The following is an 18591-nucleotide window of genomic DNA, read 5'->3' as shown; positions in this document are numbered from 1 at the left end:
GGCAGAAATATCGGTTTGACACCCCCCCCCCTCCTTCCCCCTTCCCCCTGGATCCGCGCCTCCTCAATGTGGTTACAGTTACAACGGCTGACTGACCACAGGCTGTAGGTGTGGTGCAATCACAATCCTGCATTTCAGAAAGTAAAAGACAAGAAATTTCCGGCGTCAGTCAGCGGTCATAGCACATGCAGTCCTTTTTGAAACTCGTGGCTACCAAAGTTCCCGTTACAGTTTATTCTCAACATCCACAAATAGCGGACAGACACTGAACAACCTGTCCTCTATATTAACTTTAGGCTTCCGCTGCCATTGTCACAGTCAATGAAATTTTTTTTGGGTCCGTGACCGCATTGTCAGTGGTAAACTACCGACGTTTCGGTCACTGTTGCAAGTGACCTCCTTCAGGGAGTTTTTGTTTAGAGCAAACTTGCAACACTGACCGATACTTCGGTAGTTTTACATATTGACAATGTGGTCACAAACCCACAAAAAATTCATTAAACTGTCCTCTGCCTAAACTAAATCCGACAAACACCTCCATCGCATAATCTCCGGTAAATTACGACACTAAGAGTATACACCAAATGGTTCTTCCATTTCTTTTCTGTCGCCAGAATCTCGTCTTGGAGTTAGTACTGCTGACTCACTCGGCCCTGGGTTCGATTCCTCGCTGGATCGGGGAGTTTCTCCTCCCTGGACTGTGCATATGTGTGTGTGTGTGTGTGTGTGTGTGTGTGTATGTGTGTGTGTATGCGTGTGCGTGTGCGTGTTCTCATAATCACTGACACGCAAGTCACCGATGTGGCGTCAAGTTTAAAGATTTACACCAGGTGGCCATACTCCCCGGAATGGAACACCTAGCCAAATATACCATACGTTTCCTTTTATTTCGTTTCTCTCGCTCACTTCACTACAACTACTGTCCAATCTACAAACATGCAGTTGTCAGCCTTACTAAGAGGAGAGAGTGGATTACAACATTCTTGATTTAGATGCGACGATTTGCTGCAGCACTATTGCATAACGACAAATTCAACTTTCCAGTCAGGTACTTACGATTTCATGTGTTGCTGTCGCGGTCATTTCTTGATTTAGTTAAGTATTATGTTACTGACAGAAAAATCATCATGGTTATGAACTAATATTTTTACTTGAGAATAATATTACAAAAATGTAATGGCTAAAGCGAAATTATTGAATGAGATGACGTACAGGTCGCGGTCTCGTATTTGGTAGGAATAGCATTTAGGTCCCTTGTGGTCATCAAATTTAGTTTCTCCTTGCATTCCCAAAATCGCTTAACCAAAATGCAGGGATGATTCGCTTAAAAGAACCGCTGCCGACCTCTTTCCCCATTCCTACCAAATCCTAGCCGGTAATCTACCTCTACTGACATCGACGGTACGCTAAACAGGCAGTAAAGTTCTGTTCCCTTTATTTGTTTCATTATGTTCGGTCAGACGTTCTATTCGTGATTACTTAATTTTATAATTGCAAGGCTATTTTACAGAATCGGAGGTATTACGTGGGGCAAACATCAAGGTCCTTTGTAATATAATTTTATTGAAACCGAGAAATAATTGACATTTGATAATTACATAAAATTACCCAGCAACATACTTATTGTTAATACTTGAAGAAAATTTGACTAGATGAAAAGTACAGAATCATCCCTAAGAGAAAGTAGTACACGGTGAGAAGTATTTGTAAAAAGCTGGTGGGACGACTGTCACTGCATATGTGTTTAGATCATAGTGTACGCAGCTTCCAAGTGGTTGCACCAGTATGATGAGAATATTCTTAGCTATGGTGTTCCAAAATTGTTTATAGAGTTTGCTTGCCTACTGATACGTCTAGAACTAACCTGAAATGTTATTTTTCCCACATTCCACATTGCTTGGAGAAACTATTCAATTACAGATTGTATCTATTTAACATATATGTTTTGATTAGAGTTTATGAATACATGTTATATACTGAAATTTCTGCCTCCTGCCGATTATGAGCTACAGCTTGGACTGCTGTGTGATTAACAAGACAGATCTGAGCAAGCTGCAAGTATGCGAAATGAAGTTTGTGGGATCAGTCTTGCAGGAGACTGGAAGGCACAAAATTAAGAATGAAGACACCAGGGGAGAGATGCAAGTGAATCTGTCAGTGACTGAGAGTCTGAGTACTGCATGGTCAAGTTTTCAGGACATGTGAAGAGGATGAAGAATAACTGCTTGACAAAACAATACTTGGATAGAAATATGTAGAGGAAAAAACCTATAGGACGACCAATTAAAAGACTGCTGTATCAGATTAAGGAAGATTTGAAGACTAGTGGAGAAAACTGGGAATCAATACAGAGACAAGAGGTGTGTAAAGATAAAGCAAAATGGAGGCAACATATTCATAAATACCTTACTCGGCTCACTGGGAGGATACAAAGATGATGATAATGCTGAACCTTTCTGGCAGTTTAATACCGTGTGTGAGACAGGAAACTAAACCTGGAATCTTTGAAGAGGAATGACCACCAATCGATACCGTTGATTATAATTTTCTAGCGTATGATACGATGCATTATCTTTCTCCCTCTCAGAATTGTGCTTTGTAACCGTTTATACGTGAAAATGTTTAATCTGAGGGTGCATTGTGAGTTACATCACCAGTAGAGCGAATGAACTACAGTCCTCCAGAAAATCAGACTGCCTATTTGTTTGTATGCTTCCTTGAGTAGTGTAGCATTTTAGCTAACATGTGTTTCTGGAGTTGTAGGCTTGATCAAGTTACTTGTACAACATTTATCTTTCGGACCTAACCCATGATGTCAACTGTTAGTTAAGTATGTTGTTTGTAGATATTTACGCATGAAAATAGCCACGCATGAATGTAGCCACTGTACATGACTGCTGTCAGTGGCGGCCACGAGATAGTACGGTCGCAAGAAGACCAATTTCTGGACGGCCACGTGGCATTACCGAGAGGGCGACTGTCATGTTTGGGGTATGGCTCTGACGTATTGCACTGTCTCTGCACCAGTAATCTGAGCAGCAGATGGTACCGCAGTGACACAACGAACTGTTACGAAGCGGTTCCTTCAAGGACAGTTTCGAGGCAAAAGCCCTGTGGCCTGCATTCCATTGACCCCAGCCACCGCCAATTGTGACTTCAGTGGTGTCAAGCGGAAGCTCATTGGTGGACAGGATGGAGGGCTGTTGTGTTTTCTCATGAAAACTGGTTCTGCATGGTGCCAAGGATGGCCGTGTGTTGGTTAGAAGGAGGCCAGCTGAAGGCTTGTAACCAATCTGCCAGCATGCTAGACACACCGGATATACACCTGAAGTTACGGTCTGGGGAGCGATTTTGTATGACAGCAGGAGAACTGTTGTGGTTATCTAACACACCGTGACTGCAAATTTGAACGTCAGTCTAGTGACTCGACCTGTTGAGTTGCCGTACATGAACAGCATTCTATGGTGTGTTTTCCAACAGGATAACTCGCGCTCACATACTGTTGTTATAACCCAACGTACTCTCCAGAATGTTGACAGGTTGGCTTGGCCTGCTCGATAGTCAGATCAGTCTCCAATGGAGCACGTACGAGGCCTCAGACGACGACAACTTCAGCATCATCCACAACCAGCATTAACCGCCCCTGTATCAACCCACCAAGAGCATCAGACATGGAACTGCAGCGTAAAATCTGACTTCCGTTACCTGTGTAACACAATGCATGTACGTTTGCATGCTTCCATTCAGCATTCCGGCGTTTACAGCCGTTCTTAATATACAAGCATTTCACATTTTCAGTCACTTCTCTCTCGCCTTTATTAACCTGTGATCTTGCAGCGTTATTCATTTAAATGTGTTACGTGGACAAATGCATTCCCGAAATCTCATTCCGCTAGATTAATCATTTTCTATTAGTGAATGTGTTTCATCAGTGTATATTGTGAAAAGTAATGGACGTGTAACAGTGCCCTGAGGCACGCGTGAAGACTTCTCTCCATTGTGACGTAAATTATTCTGTTTCCTAGAAATTCTTCAGTCCAGTCACCGCTTCTACCTTCGATGATGGTCACAGTTCGCTGAAGAGAAAAGATGACAAACTTTTCGTGTATGTCATATCTGGCTGCAACCATTCATTGACATTAGATAACGTAGAGCCACCAAATTAGGGGGATGTACATTCTTATATTTCACGCAGTGCTCCAATGGTCTATAGAATTTAGATCGGCTGATTTAGTGGGACAATAGAAGTCTGATAGGTTGTTTGAGCGTTCGTCAAACTAGGAACGTACGCGTAAGGCACTCTGAAAACGGTTCAAATGGTTCAAATGGCTCTGAGCTCTATGGGACTTAACATCTGAGGTCATCAGTCCCCTAGAACTTAGAATTACTTAAACCTAACTAACCTAAGGACATCACACACATCCATGCCCGAGGCAGGATTCGAACCTGCGACCGTAGCGGTCACGCGGTTCCAGACTGAAGCGCCTTCAACAGCTCGGCCACAGCAGCTGGCTCTGAATACGGATGTTGCCATTTTGGAAGATGGGAATATCCATAGGATACTAATCATGAAGTTGCAGAAGAAAGGGCAACACTTGGTCACAGAAACGTCAATCACATAACCTGAAAATTTGTACTGAAGTCGTGGCAGAAAAATAAACTCAAATCATCATACAACCACCGAAATCCATAACTGGCAGTTAAACGCTTCATTGAACCATCTGTGCACTCAGTACCTTCAATCGTTTGAAAACACGCCAAATTGCACCTCATCACAAAACATAACATACCTCCAGTCAGCTATTATTCACTCTGCTTTGCTGGCCCACTGAAGACACGCAGCTTTACGTGACGTCCTTAGCATTGACATTTTCGACATATAGATTCCAGATGTCCATTACATACAGTTCCCGTCACAATGTTCGCTCTGAAAATGGTGAACATAGACTTGCTTTCATCGATGATGATGTTTGGTTTGTGGGACGCTCACCTTCGTCGTCATCAGCGCTCGTACAAAGTCCCAATCATTGCACAGTCCAGTCTAGCCACTTTCACGAATGATGATGAAATTATGAGGACAACGCAAACACCCAGTCACTGGGCAGAGAGAATGCCCAACTCGACCGGGAATCTAACCCGGGACCCGTGATCCAGAGACAGCAACGCTAGCCACGAGACCACGAGATGCGGACTGCTTTCATCGAAAGCAGTAATTCCTGTCGGGTTTGAAACAGATTTTTCACTGACGAAGCGTGACACTCGTCTCCGATCAATGTCGGATAGGGTCTTTTTACAATCATTGTCATTACGCCTAGTTACATGGCTGCGAGTAGTACACTATTCCTTATAGACATATTAGATAGTCCTTGTTGATACACCAAAATCTAGAAAGTACATTCACGATGGAGATATGAGCACGTTCAATGACGTTTCTGCCACTCACCTCCCGACATAGACCCTTCTTAGTGCGCTGCTTCCGTATAACTTACTAGCGCATACACATGACTGCGCTGCCATGGTTTACATGGAGGGTCACGACACTGCTTGCTATCACTTCTACACCATCTGTAGCGCTCTAAATTGACTAGTAAACTTTATTCAGGAGATGAGTAATTTTGGTCTCGTAAGATTATTAGTACCCGTAATTTATTTAATATAACAGGCTCAAAGATAGTGTTACAGAAAGGTGCTTATACAGTGAACACCTCATCCTAATTACCTATAGGTGTACAACAGAAGTCAAACGTAAATCTGATACAACTAATTCTACATTATTTCACCGAAAGAATCTGGACGCTCTATGCAATGCGGAACTGACCACTAGATGCCCAAGAGAGCAGGACTCGTCTCTGTCAGTGGAGGGATGTGGGATTACTGTACTGGTAGTAGACAAGGAGTCACAGTAGCATGAGTCGTTCATGATAGCTCAATGATTTCGAACGTTAAAAGTCACTGGATGTCACCGGTGTAATAAATCCATTAGGAAAATTTCAACTTTCCTAAAATTGTCCAAGTTTACTGTTGGTATTGTTACTGTGAAGTGGAAACTCGAAAGAACTGCCACAGGACCAAGCAGACCTCTTGTAATGACTGATAGAAACCATCGAGCAACACGGATGGTAGTTGTAAAAAGTCACATGAAATCAGTGGAAAAAAATTACTCGTGTTTTCCACAGTAGTCCAGTTAGCACAGAGACCGTACGTAAGGAGTTAAAAAGAAAGGCATACAATGATCAGCTTCTCCTCAGAAGCCACATATTTCTGTAGACAACGCAAACCGACGCTTGAGCGGTGAAAGGAGTGACGATAATGGACTGTGGATGACTGGAAACGAGTGATGTGCAGTGATGAATCACGTTATATCCTGTGGCAGGCCGATGTGGGTCTGGGTTTGGCAAATGCTGGGAGAACGTTACTTGCCATCACGTGTTTTGTCAACAGTGAAGTACAGCGGGGGTTGAGTTAAGGTTTGGAGCTGTTTCCTCTTGGTTAAGGTTATTGCGGACGGATAAATAAAAGAAAAAAATTCTACAGCGTTATGTACTGCGTACTGTCACGGAACTGTTCGGGGACGCTGATTTCATCACCATGACAAAGCACCATCTTACAAAGTACCTGAAAGGGACTGGCCTACCCTGAGTCTCCACCTGAACCCGATGGAATACCTTTGGGATGAGTTAAAACGTCGACTTCGCTCCACAGTTCAACATTCAACATCTGTATTTCCTGTGGTTTAGGCTCTTAAGGAAGATTGGATTGCCATTCCTCCACAGACATTCAGAAAGCTCACTGAAAGTGTCCCCAGTGGAGGTAAAGCCGTCATGAAGGCCAACGGTGGACACACACTACGTTAATGTCCTGTACTAGGTGTCCAGATAGTTTTGATCACATGCTGTACTTTTCTCCTAGGGCCATTTTTGGAACATATGCAACCAGAAACACACTCTGTGACGCCACTGAAGTTCCCTGAACCCCGGATGTGTTGGTCGTACGGAGAGCGTCCGCATCGCGGTGCGTGACTGCGGCAGCGAGGGCCGTTTGTCTTACGTCAATGGCGGGTTCTGAGTTTTTATGAGATATGGCTTTGGTATTAATGGCTGGAATTAGCGGCGCTGGAGGGCTTCCAGGTCGGTACCTGGCGGCGGGGCGGCGCGACCGGGCCCCGGGGGGAACATCGCTCACGGCGCCAACTTCCCGGCGCGCCTTAAATATTTCACGTGCTCCACCCCGACCTACAGCCGAACCGCCGAATTAAACGAGAAATTCTCAGCCAAATTTTTTGTGTGTGCTGCCCTACTGAATGTGTTCAGTGGAACCCCTTTCGCAGCGCAGATGAAAAGCAAGAAATAAACAGTGACACGCCGAAATACTTTATTGGGTCAACCAACATAGCTGGCAAATGTCTCATCAATATTCATAACGAATACATGATATATCACTGTTGAAAGCCCCTGATCCGTGAGAAATGCTGCAACGTGTGCAGTTCCTCGCAGAGATGCTGGTTGTAGAAATATGCGAATAGAAGATGACGAAGAGCAGGTTGAAGTTGAAGAAACTAGTCAGGAAGAATCAGTGTATAAAGAAGTGAACAAGATTCTGAACCTTGCATTTCACTGACAGAGGGAATCGAGAGGCTTGAGCGCGTAACACTGACTGACAATACTCCAGCTAGCCACTACCTGTTCTTAGGTATCCGCACTGCACACTGAGTCAGACAAAACTACGTGAACTCTGTATCTACATCCTTTATTTTAGTCATCAGTCTTCTGACTGGTTTGAAGCTGCCCGCCGCGAATTCCTCTCTTGCTTTTATTTCTTCATCACATAGTAGAACTTCCATCCTACGTCCTCAATTATGCATTAAACGTATCCAAGCCTCTGGTTTTCCCTACAGTTTTTACCCTCTATAGTTCCTTCTAGTAACAAGGAAGTTATTCCTCTGGTTTTTTCTGTCGAACATCTGTGATTGCCCTTTTTAGATGTGTCCACTCTTTTCAAACGAACTGCCTAACTGATTTTCCTCATCACAGTATGCACATCCTTGACGAACATCTGACTTATCTCTTCATTCCTTAGTACTTCCGTATCCCACTTCTTTATGCACTAATTCCTCCTGACTAGTCTCTTCAATTTCAACCTACTCTTCATCATTACTAAATTGTGATCTGTGTCTATATGTGCAACTGCGTATTTCTTACAACTCAATGTCTGATCTCGGAATCTCTGTCTGATAATGGTGTAATCCAGCGGGAACCTTCCCATATCTCTAGGTTTTCCTAAGTATCCTCCTCCTGTTTTAATTGTTGAACAGACTACTTGAAATTTATTGCACAACTCAATTAGTCTTTCTTTTCTCTCATTCCTACCATCGAGCCCATATTCTCCCGTAATCCTTTCTGCCACTCCTTTCCTACATCCGCGTTCCAGTGCCTCATGACTTACGTTTTCGTCTCCCTTCACATACTGAATTACCCATCAGTATTCTGATAAGCTTTCTCTATCCCTTCATCTGCTGCTTGTAATGTTAGCGTGTCTACCTGAACTATCGCTGTTGGCCTTAGTTTACTGTCGAATCTGATGAGAACGACCGTATCACTGAACTGTTCACAGAAGTTCATCTCTGCCCTACCTTTCTATTGACAACGAATTCCTCCTCCGTTATAACACTTTCTGCTGCTGTTGATATTATCCTCTGTTCGCCTGACCAGAAAACCTTATTTTCTTTCCATTACGCTTCACAGACCCTAACTACATCTACAATGAGCCTTTGCATTTCTCTTCCAGATTTTCTAACTTTTCTACTACTTTCAAACTTCCGATATTACAAGCTCCGTCTAGTACAATATTATCTCGTTGTCGGTAATTCCATATTGTCTCATGATCACCTTCCATTCCGGAGATCTGAATGGGGGACTAATCCGGAATCTTTCACCAATGGAGAAATCATCATGACTCTTTTTTTCAGTTACAGGCCAAATGTCCTGCGCATACAAATTATGTGTCTTTAATGCAGTGGTTTCCATTGGCTTCTGCACCGTTATTCCGTTGATCACTGCTGATTCTTCCGCCTTTAATGGAGAGTTTCCTTCCCAAGGACAAGAGTGTGCCCTGAACCTATGCCCGCTCCTCAGCCCTCTTCGACAAGGCCGTTGGCGGAACGAGGTGACTTCTTACGCTGGAAGTCTTCTGCAGACATTGATGATGCTTTTATTCAAAATTTAATCAGTTTCTGGCTTTGGATCCGGGACCCAGGACGTTTTGATCTACGTTCCAGTCATACTTCACACCTTGCGGTTTTGGTGAAAGGATCGGAATAACGACTATTAGTAAGCCGTTGTTTAACTCTAATGGCTCTAATTTTACCTTTATGGCTTTTTCTAGGCATACAACATTTATGTTGTGAAAATATGTAACGTTAGTACTTCTTTCGTGATGCTACAATCACTGTTCGGCGTATGGTCAGTAGTTTCTTTAAGTCAGACAAAAGACACGGCATTATTTTGAGTACTTTTTAGGATTCCGTAGGTTAGTCAATAGAAACGGCACTCATATAGTATCACGTTGCTGTCTGTTTGTTAAGACCACTTTTTCTCCGGAAGGGTAGGGGTATCAAGACGAAATTTATTTCAAATACTAAGAGGCTCTAAGAGAGTGAAATGAAAAGATACGACCTTCAAGTCACCAAAGGAAATTAACTATCTAAGATGGCGTGCTGAGAAGTAATGCCTCTGAATTTTTTGTGTGAAAAGTCTTAAAGCTTTTTACGTATAACAGAAGTTGTTAACTTTATACATCCTGATTTTTCATGCCTACTTACTTACTTCTCAACTTAGCCATCTTGACGACGAACACATTTCTCCCAGTGAGAGACCAGTTTGTTAATACCGTCACGGAGGAATGCTGGACATCATTGACGAAGTGACAACCCCACCACTGCTTATACCGCTTCATCATTATCAAAGTGAAATCCTCGAGGGCGTTCTTAACTTGCGGAAACATACGAAAATCGGATGGGACAAAGCGTGGACTGTGGAGGACGATCGACGATAGTGAACCCTAGGCGTCGGATTGTTGCCGATGTCGCAGTGTTCGTGTGTGGTCTGTCTGGCATTGCCATGCTGGAGGAAAGTGTGTGGGCAAACGCTGCGAATTCGAAACTCAATTACAGCACGCTGCTTCTTGTGCGCCGACATACTTACGTTACCCATCATTATGTTACAAGCTACAATTCGGAGCCCTGTAGCGGCAGAGGGTTGAAAATACGTAGACATAAGCATTAAGATATAGAAAGTTAATAAGGTTTGTTTTACTGAAATAGATTTAAGAGTTTTCACATAAAAATTCGAAGGCATTACGTTTCAGTATGCCCTCATAAATGCAAAAAGAAGTTAGCAGGGTGACGGCAGAGCATGACTCCTACTAGCACTTATCCGGTTTTTTAGAAGCTGACTGAGAATCCCGCAGCTTATAAGATTACATCTGTAATTCGTTTTCTGAACGCACAGCAATTTAAACCAGTCGTCATGTAATTAGAAGTTTTTGTTTACAGAGAGAACTACTGCGAGTAATTCACTTATAAGGAGATGCGTGTGACAGTTCAGTGAAGGAAATGGTCAACTGGACGAAGACGGTCGAAGTAGGCGTCCATGTCTCATTAATAAGGAACTGATCCGTGCAGTTGAAGAACTCATAAACGAAAACCGCAAGCATGCAGTATCCAACATTTCCAAGAACTTTCGCAAATTTCATGATCATTTCTTCACGACATTTTTTTCTGAAAAACTGACTTTTCGGAAACGGTGTAATCGTTTCCGCAAAAACTCATACATAAAATAGAAAAAGAAGCATCTGGGCAGTGAACTTGACATTTTGACTCGTTAAACAAGATTGTGATGATTTTGTAAGGAAGTTAATGCCCAGGGTCGCTTATGAATCCTCTCGACCACGACAATCATGGAATGTGGGGTGCACTGCATCACCACTGAAAACTGAATCCATGCTAATCTTGACTCAAAGAAATGTTCTGTGTACAGTCTTTTGAGACAGGTACAGCATTCTACTGCAGCATTTTCTACCGCGATATGCGAGAATTATTGCAAGTGGTTACTGTGAGATACCCAAGTAACAACGTCGTCGATATGGAAAAAGCGACGCGGAAAGCTCACAAACGGTATTGTTTAGGTTCATTGTAACGTCAGACCTCAGACTGGGAACAAGAATCGTCAAATCTTACGGAACTTTAGCTGGAACCATCTTGACCACCCATCGAAAAACCCTGACTTCGCTCCTAGCAACTTCAATTTCTTTTTGCGCCTGAAAACGTTTCTTCGTGGTAAAAAATTACGAACGACGACAATATCTTTTAGTCATCAGTCTTCCGACTGGTCTGATGCGGCCGGCCACGAACTCGTCCCCAGTGTCCCCCTCCCGAGTACCAGTGGTCTTGGGTTAGAGTCTTTGACCCATAATCAAAACGTCTTCGGTCCCGGGTTCGAATCCCGGCGCTGCTTAAGTTTTGATTAATAATCAGCATTGGCGACCGAAGACTTCCGGCATAAGACGTCACCTTCATTTTGCCAACGGCCTTGTCAAAGACGGCAGAGGAGTGGACAGAGGTTCAGGGCTCTCTCTTGCTCTAGGGGTGGATAACCGCCCCTAAAGACGGAAGAATTGGCAGTGATCAGCGGCATGAGGATGCAGAAGGCAATGGAAATCATTACATTAAAAACACGTAACGTGTATCCGCCGACATGTGGACAGTAATTGAGACAGTGTCATGATAATCTCTCCATTGACAAAAGATTCATGAATAGTCCCCCATGCGGATCTCCGGGAGGGGACTGCCAAGGAGGAGATGACCATGAGAAAAAAATTAAATAATCAACGAAATGATAACGTTGTACCAGTCGGGGCGTGGAATGTCAGATGCTCGAACATGATAGGGAAACTACAAAATATGAAAAAGGAAATGCAAAGGCTCAATCTAGATATAGTAGGGGTTCGTGAAGTGTAATGGAAAGAAGACACAGATTTCTGGTCAGATGAGTATAGGGTAAATGGTATAACGGGAGTAGGATTCGTTATGAATAGGAAGGCAGGGCAGAGAGTGCGTTACTGTGAACAGTTCAGTGATAGGGATGTTCTTATCAGAAGCGACAGCAAACCAACACCGACAACGATATTTCATATATACATGCCGACGTCGCAAGCTGAAGATGAAGAGGTAGAGGAAGTGTATAAGGATATTGAAAGAGTAATACAGTATGTAAAGGGGGATGAAAATCTAATAGTCATGGGGGACTAGAATGCAGTTGTAAGGAATGGACTAGAAGAAAAGATTACTGGAGAATATGGGCTTGGGACAAGGAATGAGAGAGGAGAAAGACTAATTGAGGTCTATAGCAAGTTTCAGCTAGTAATAGCGAATACTGTGTTCAAGAATCAGAAGAGGAGGAGGTAAACTTGGAAAATTCCGGGTGATACGGGAAGATCTGAGTTAGATTACACCATGGTCAGTCTGAGATTTCCAAATCAGATACTGGATTATGAGGTGTACCCAGGAGCAGACATAGACTCAGATCACAATGTAGTAGTGATGAAGAGTAGGCTGAAGCTTAAGACATTAGTCAGGAAGAATCAATACTCAAAGAAGAGGTATACGGAAGTACCAAGGAATGACGAGATACGGTTGAAATTATCAAAGGCTATAGATACAGGAATAAGGAATAGCTCAGTAGGCAGTACAGTTGAAGAGGAATGGGCATCTCTAAAACGGACCATCACAGAAGTTGGGAAGAAAAACACAGGTATAAAGAAGGTAAATGCGAAGAAACCATGGGTTACAGAAGAAATACTTCAGTTGATCGATGAAAGGAGGAAGTACATAAATGTTCCCAGAAACTCAGGAATAAGAAATACAAGTCGCTGAGGAATGAAATAAATAGGAAGTGCAGGGAAGCTAAGATGAAATGGCTGCAGGAAAAATGTGAAGACATGGAAAAAGAAATGACTGTCGGAAGGACAGACTCAGCATAAAGGAAAGTCAAAACAAACTTCGGTGATATTAAGAGCAAGGGTGATAACATTAAGAGTGCAACGTGAATTCCACTATTAAGTGCAGAGAAGAGAGCGGATAGATGGAGAGAATACATTGAAAGCCTCTATGAGGGGGAAGATTTGTCTGATGTGATAGAAGAAGAAACAGGAGTCGATTTAGAAGAGATAGGGGATCCAGTATTAGAATTGGAATTTAAAAGAGCTTTGGAGGACTTAAAATCAAATAAGGCAGAAGGGATAGATAAATTCCATCAGAATTTCTAAAATCATTGGGGCAAGTGGCAACAAAACGACTATTCACGTTGGCGTGCAGAATGTGTGAGTCTGGCGACATACCATCTGACTTTTGAAAAAGCATCATCCACACAATTTCGAAGACGGCAAGAACTGACAAGTGCGAGAATTGTTGCACAGTCAGCTTAACAGCTCATCCATCCAAGTTGCTTACAAGAATAATATACAGGCGAATGGAAAAGAAAATTGAGGATGCGCTAGATGATCAGTTTGGCTTTAGGAAAGGTAAAGGGACGAGAGAGGCAATTCTGACGTTGCGGTTAAAAATGGAAGCAAGACTAAAGAAAAATCAAGCCACGTTCGCAGGATTTGTCGACCTGGAAAAAGCGTTCGACACTGTAAAATGGTGAAATACGTTCGAAAATCTGGAAAAAGAGAGGGTAAGCTGTAGGGGATGACGGGTCATACGCAATATGTACAACATGCAAGAGGGAATACTAAGAGTGGACGACCAAGAAGAAAGAGCTTGTATTAAAAAGGGTGTAAGATAAGGATGTAGCCATTCGTCCCTAGTGTTCAATCTGTACATCGAGGAAGCAATGATGGAAATAAAAGAAAGGTTCACGAGTGGAATTAAAATTCAAGGTTAAAGGATATCAATGATAGGATTCGCTGATGACATTGCTTTCCTGAGTGAAAGTGAAGTAGAGTTACATGATCTGCTGAACGGAATGAACTGTCTAATGAGTACAGAGTGTGGATTGAGAGTAAATCGAAGAACGACGATGGTAATGAAAAGGAGTAGAAATGAGAACAGCGAGTAACTTAACATCAGGATTGATGGTCACGAAGTAGATGAAGTTAACGAATTCTGCTACCTGGGCAGTAAAATAACCAATGACGGACGGAGCAAGGAGGTCATCAAAAGCAGACTAGCAATGGCAAAAAAAGCATTCCTGGCCAAGAGAAGTCTACTAATATCAAATATCGACCTTAATTTGAGGAACAAATTTCTGAGAATGTCTGGAGTACAGCATTGTATGGTAGTGAAACATGGACTGTTGGAAAACCGGAACAGAAAAGAATCGAAGCATATGAGGTTTGGCGCTACAGACGAATGTTGAAAATTAGGTAGACTGACATGAGGAGATTCTACGCAGAATCAGAGAGGAAAGGAATATGTAGAAAACACTTATAGCCGGCCGCTATGGCCGAGCGGTTCTAGGCGCTTCAGTCTGGAACCGCACGACCGCTACGGTCACAGGTTCGAATCCTGCCTCGGGCATGGATGTGTGTGATGTCCTTAGGTTAGTTAGGTTTAAGTAGTTTTAAGTTCTAGGGGACTGATGACCTCAGATATTAAGTCCCATAGTGCTCAGAGCCATTTGAACCATTTTTTGAAAACACTAATAAGGTGAAGCGACTGAATGATAGGTCAGCTATTAAGACATCATGGAGAGACTTCGATGCTACTAGAGAAAGCTGTAGAGGGCAAAAACCGTAGAGGAAGACAGAGATTGAAATACTTCCAGCAAATAATTGAGGACGTAGGTTACAAGTGCTTCTCTGAGACGAAGAGGTTAGCACAGGAGAAGAATTCGTGGCGGGTCGCACAAAACCAGTCAGAAGATTGATGACCCCAAAACAAGGAAAAGGCCAACCTTCTCATCTCAGAGTAGCACTTGTAACCTGCGTCCTCAATTATTTGCGGTACGTATGTTTGATACTATGAGAATTGTCCTGGCACGGAGAGCCCTTTTTGCCAGTGCTAGTCTGCTTTAAATGTCCTCTTTTTCTCCGTCCATCAGGCGTTATTTTCTTGCCTAGGTAGCAGAATTCCTTACCTCATCCACTTCACGACCATCAGTCTTGATGTTAAGATCCTCGCTCCTTTAATTTCCTGAACAGTGGCATATTAATTGGAAAGAATGACTGAAAGAAATTAGAAAGTACACGTATCTTGGGTGAACTTTAACTGGTACTGATATCAACAGACCTTCAATGTCAATACCTTTAATATCAATATTTATGTATTTAAAGTTACGTACTTCTTCTCATTAGTCCCATTGTGCATAGAGCTGATTATGACAATGCTGATACAGGATCGCCCCTCTGCTGCTCACGCAAATTCCTCTTGTCTGTTTCGAACCTCCTGATGCAGGATTCTCGGCGCAGGCGAAATGATGAACAGACGGATGTGATTATATATATAAACTTCCCTTCCTGATACATTTTATAACACTTTTTAATATACGGTTGCGATGCACATTTTTAAGCGATACTGGCACGGCGGAGAGGTCGTACGTCCGCCCGCTACCTCTTACAGAAACAAACAGGTGATGATACAGAAATAAATCAATTGAAGAGCGTATCTCTTCCCTTTTTTGTATCAAAACGTTATCTCTGGCTCAAAATAAATTGTTACTTTACCATTGGTTTTATATATAGCTTACGTGTGTAGAAAGGAAAGATCGAAGGAAGAAAAAACAGCATGATCCATTACAACTGCCCCCTACTGTGCACTGACGTCTTACGGAGGTACACAGTGTCTGAGCTTGTTTACCTTTTTGAGGGTTGATAACCCTGGCTGGTATGGGAATAGCCTCTATTTTCGGCCATCGGAGTTATCCTGTATGGTTATCAATTTATATGGGTATGTCAGCTTCTTTTAACACATAGATACATACGTTTTCTTTCGTAACATATTGCTTGCTGTAACCGCATAGTCCCATTGTCGCCAGTCAGTATTTGCTCAGCGTTTAGCCTGCGAAGCATGTACGCGCAGCGCAACGATCGTTATCGTCCTATCTCGCGCTCTCTTGCTTAGTACATAGCCAGAGTGTCTGTATCGTGCGTTTACAGTCGCTCTCACTGCACAAATTCGTGAAGCTCGTGTTCAGCGGCGTGATCCTTTGTGAAATCTTCGATGGAGTGACAACTGGCTTCTGTATCAGCGGTGCCGGCCGGAGTGGCCGAGCGGTTCTAGGTGCTACAGTCTAGAACCGCGCGACCGCTACGGTCGCAGGTTCGAATCCTGCCTATGGTATGGATGTGTGTGATGTCCTTAGGTTAGTTAGGTTTAAGTAGTTCTGAGTTCTAGGAGACTGATGACCTCGGCAGTTAAGTCCCATAGTGCTCAAAGCCATTTTGTATCAACGGTCTGACGAATTTATTTCACCTCGACTAGAAGAAGGGATCGATTGGTAGGGCATGTTCTGACACATCAAGGGATCACCAATTTAGTATTGGAGGGCAGCGAGGAGGGTAAAAATCGTAGAGGGAGACCAAGAGACGAATACATTAAGAAGATTCAGAAAGATGTAGGTTGCAGTAGGTACTGGGGGATGAAGAAGCGTGCACAGGATAGGGTAGCACGGAGAGCTGCATCAAACCAGTCTCAGGGCTGAAGACCACAACAACAACAACAACGTCGCTCTCACTTATTCACTGGTGACACCAGACGTACCAGACGTACATTCGACATCCGTCGAGTTTCTTGCCGCTTTTACTACGTTGCCATTCTTCACGTAACTTTCATACAATAACAGATTCTGTTTTCCTTTATGGCATAAATTGGCATACATTTCATTTCAGTTTTCAGTGACTTCTTGTCGGAGGATATTTATTAATTCGAAAGACTTAAAGAAGTAAACAATAGTCGCTACAATAGATACTACCCGCCGCTCAAATAACTAGGCATGCCTCGCCTCTCTAGCATTCTCCAAGAAGGATCTACACACTACAAGGTCGAGGATATTCCATGGAAAGGCATTTATGTGCTCAGTTACGCCTCGTTTCTGGACTTAACTGTGACCCCAAGAACAAAATAGTTCGTTGTTTATAAAAACAATTCAATTCTTTATAAAAACAATTCAAATCTGACGATACCAATCGTAGCAAATACTTATTCAGTGTTTAAAAGTGCAGCTCAATATATACTTGTTATGTTCGTTGTATAAATCATAACCGTTTTATGTGCTGCAGTATAGAGAGTTGCATCACCAATGCAGTATGTTACGTACAATGAGCGCAAAACAGTGTTCACATAAGTAACAATCGAGCATAAAAATTTCAATGTAAATGAGGTGTTTGGCGCTGTCATGGGTAGTCGATGCTCACAGTAGTTAGGTTTCGATCCCTTGATAATTTGGTAGCACTCAACCTTAGTTCAGCATCATGATAGCTGACGTACTGCAATTGTTTTCTTTTTCACATACCTTCACACTGTCACATTCATACGTATCACAAACTTATAACTATATTTATCTTGCGCTGCGGCCCTTTTTTATATGGTACCTAACACTCTACAAGCATTTATCCTTCGTCACTTTAGGCGTGTCGATGCATCGTTCCCTGGAAGAAAAACTTAATACTAACTTAAAACTAAATCTTAATTGATAAGTGTTTAGTGGCTCGATGTCTACTAATGCCCCTTTCATATATTCAACCATGTATTCATTTACTTCAGTGTACAGTTATCCTATCACAAAACTTATTTTATGTCATGTTTGCGTCTCTACTTGCCTCATAAATCTGAAAGATAAAGTGTATTATAGGCCTGATGCGACCTCTAATTCAGTTTGCCACGCATACTGGACTCTCTTGTTTACCTGCAGCAAGACTCTTCTGGGTCCATCAAATATAAATAGTGGATGTACCTTTAATACTTAAATTCTTAAATATTCTACATATATAGATGTAATGTAAATAATAGCGTAACATCAGTAAATTTCTCGTAATTTGGGTCCCTTTCCGTGCATATAATTCCTTAGCTTATTATTGTATATGTGTATTGTGTAGATAGTGGTAGTTGTAGTATAGACTCTCGCTTTATTTTCCATGTCCCTCTTTATGCAAAGGCCTTACAAATGCTGGTGCAGGCTGTAGCTCATAGGCTTTGTTTGTTTTCGGTGCTCCGAGCCGTGTCTGTCTGGCGCGCAAGCGCTTGCGGTTTGTTGACTAGCTTGCTTCCCAATGCGCATGCGCTGCGTCGCTCTGATACCACTAACGTCGCGGCGAGTTGTATATTACGTTGCGCGCTACCGCTCGTTTCACGAGTTTGTTTATTTGTTTAAAAATACGCCACACGCAAGGGGATCGTTGTATTTAGAGTATCTTCGTCTCTACACACATAAAAGTAAAATTCTTCCTTGTTACATGCACTCAACTTATCGTTTACACATTTGACACATAAGAAAAAATTCAAACAAAAATTTTCCTTATCAACTGACAACATAAATTCTGGAATGTGATTTTCCAGCACTCTAAATCTGCTATTGTTACACATATATACAACTTAGA

Source organism: Schistocerca cancellata, chromosome 5 (assembly GCF_023864275.1).
Source record: "Schistocerca cancellata isolate TAMUIC-IGC-003103 chromosome 5, iqSchCanc2.1, whole genome shotgun sequence".
In the NCBI taxonomy this organism is placed as follows: domain Eukaryota; kingdom Metazoa; phylum Arthropoda; class Insecta; order Orthoptera; family Acrididae; genus Schistocerca; species Schistocerca cancellata.
The sequence above is the reverse complement of the archived record's forward strand: the minus strand, read 5'-3'. Positions refer to the sequence as shown.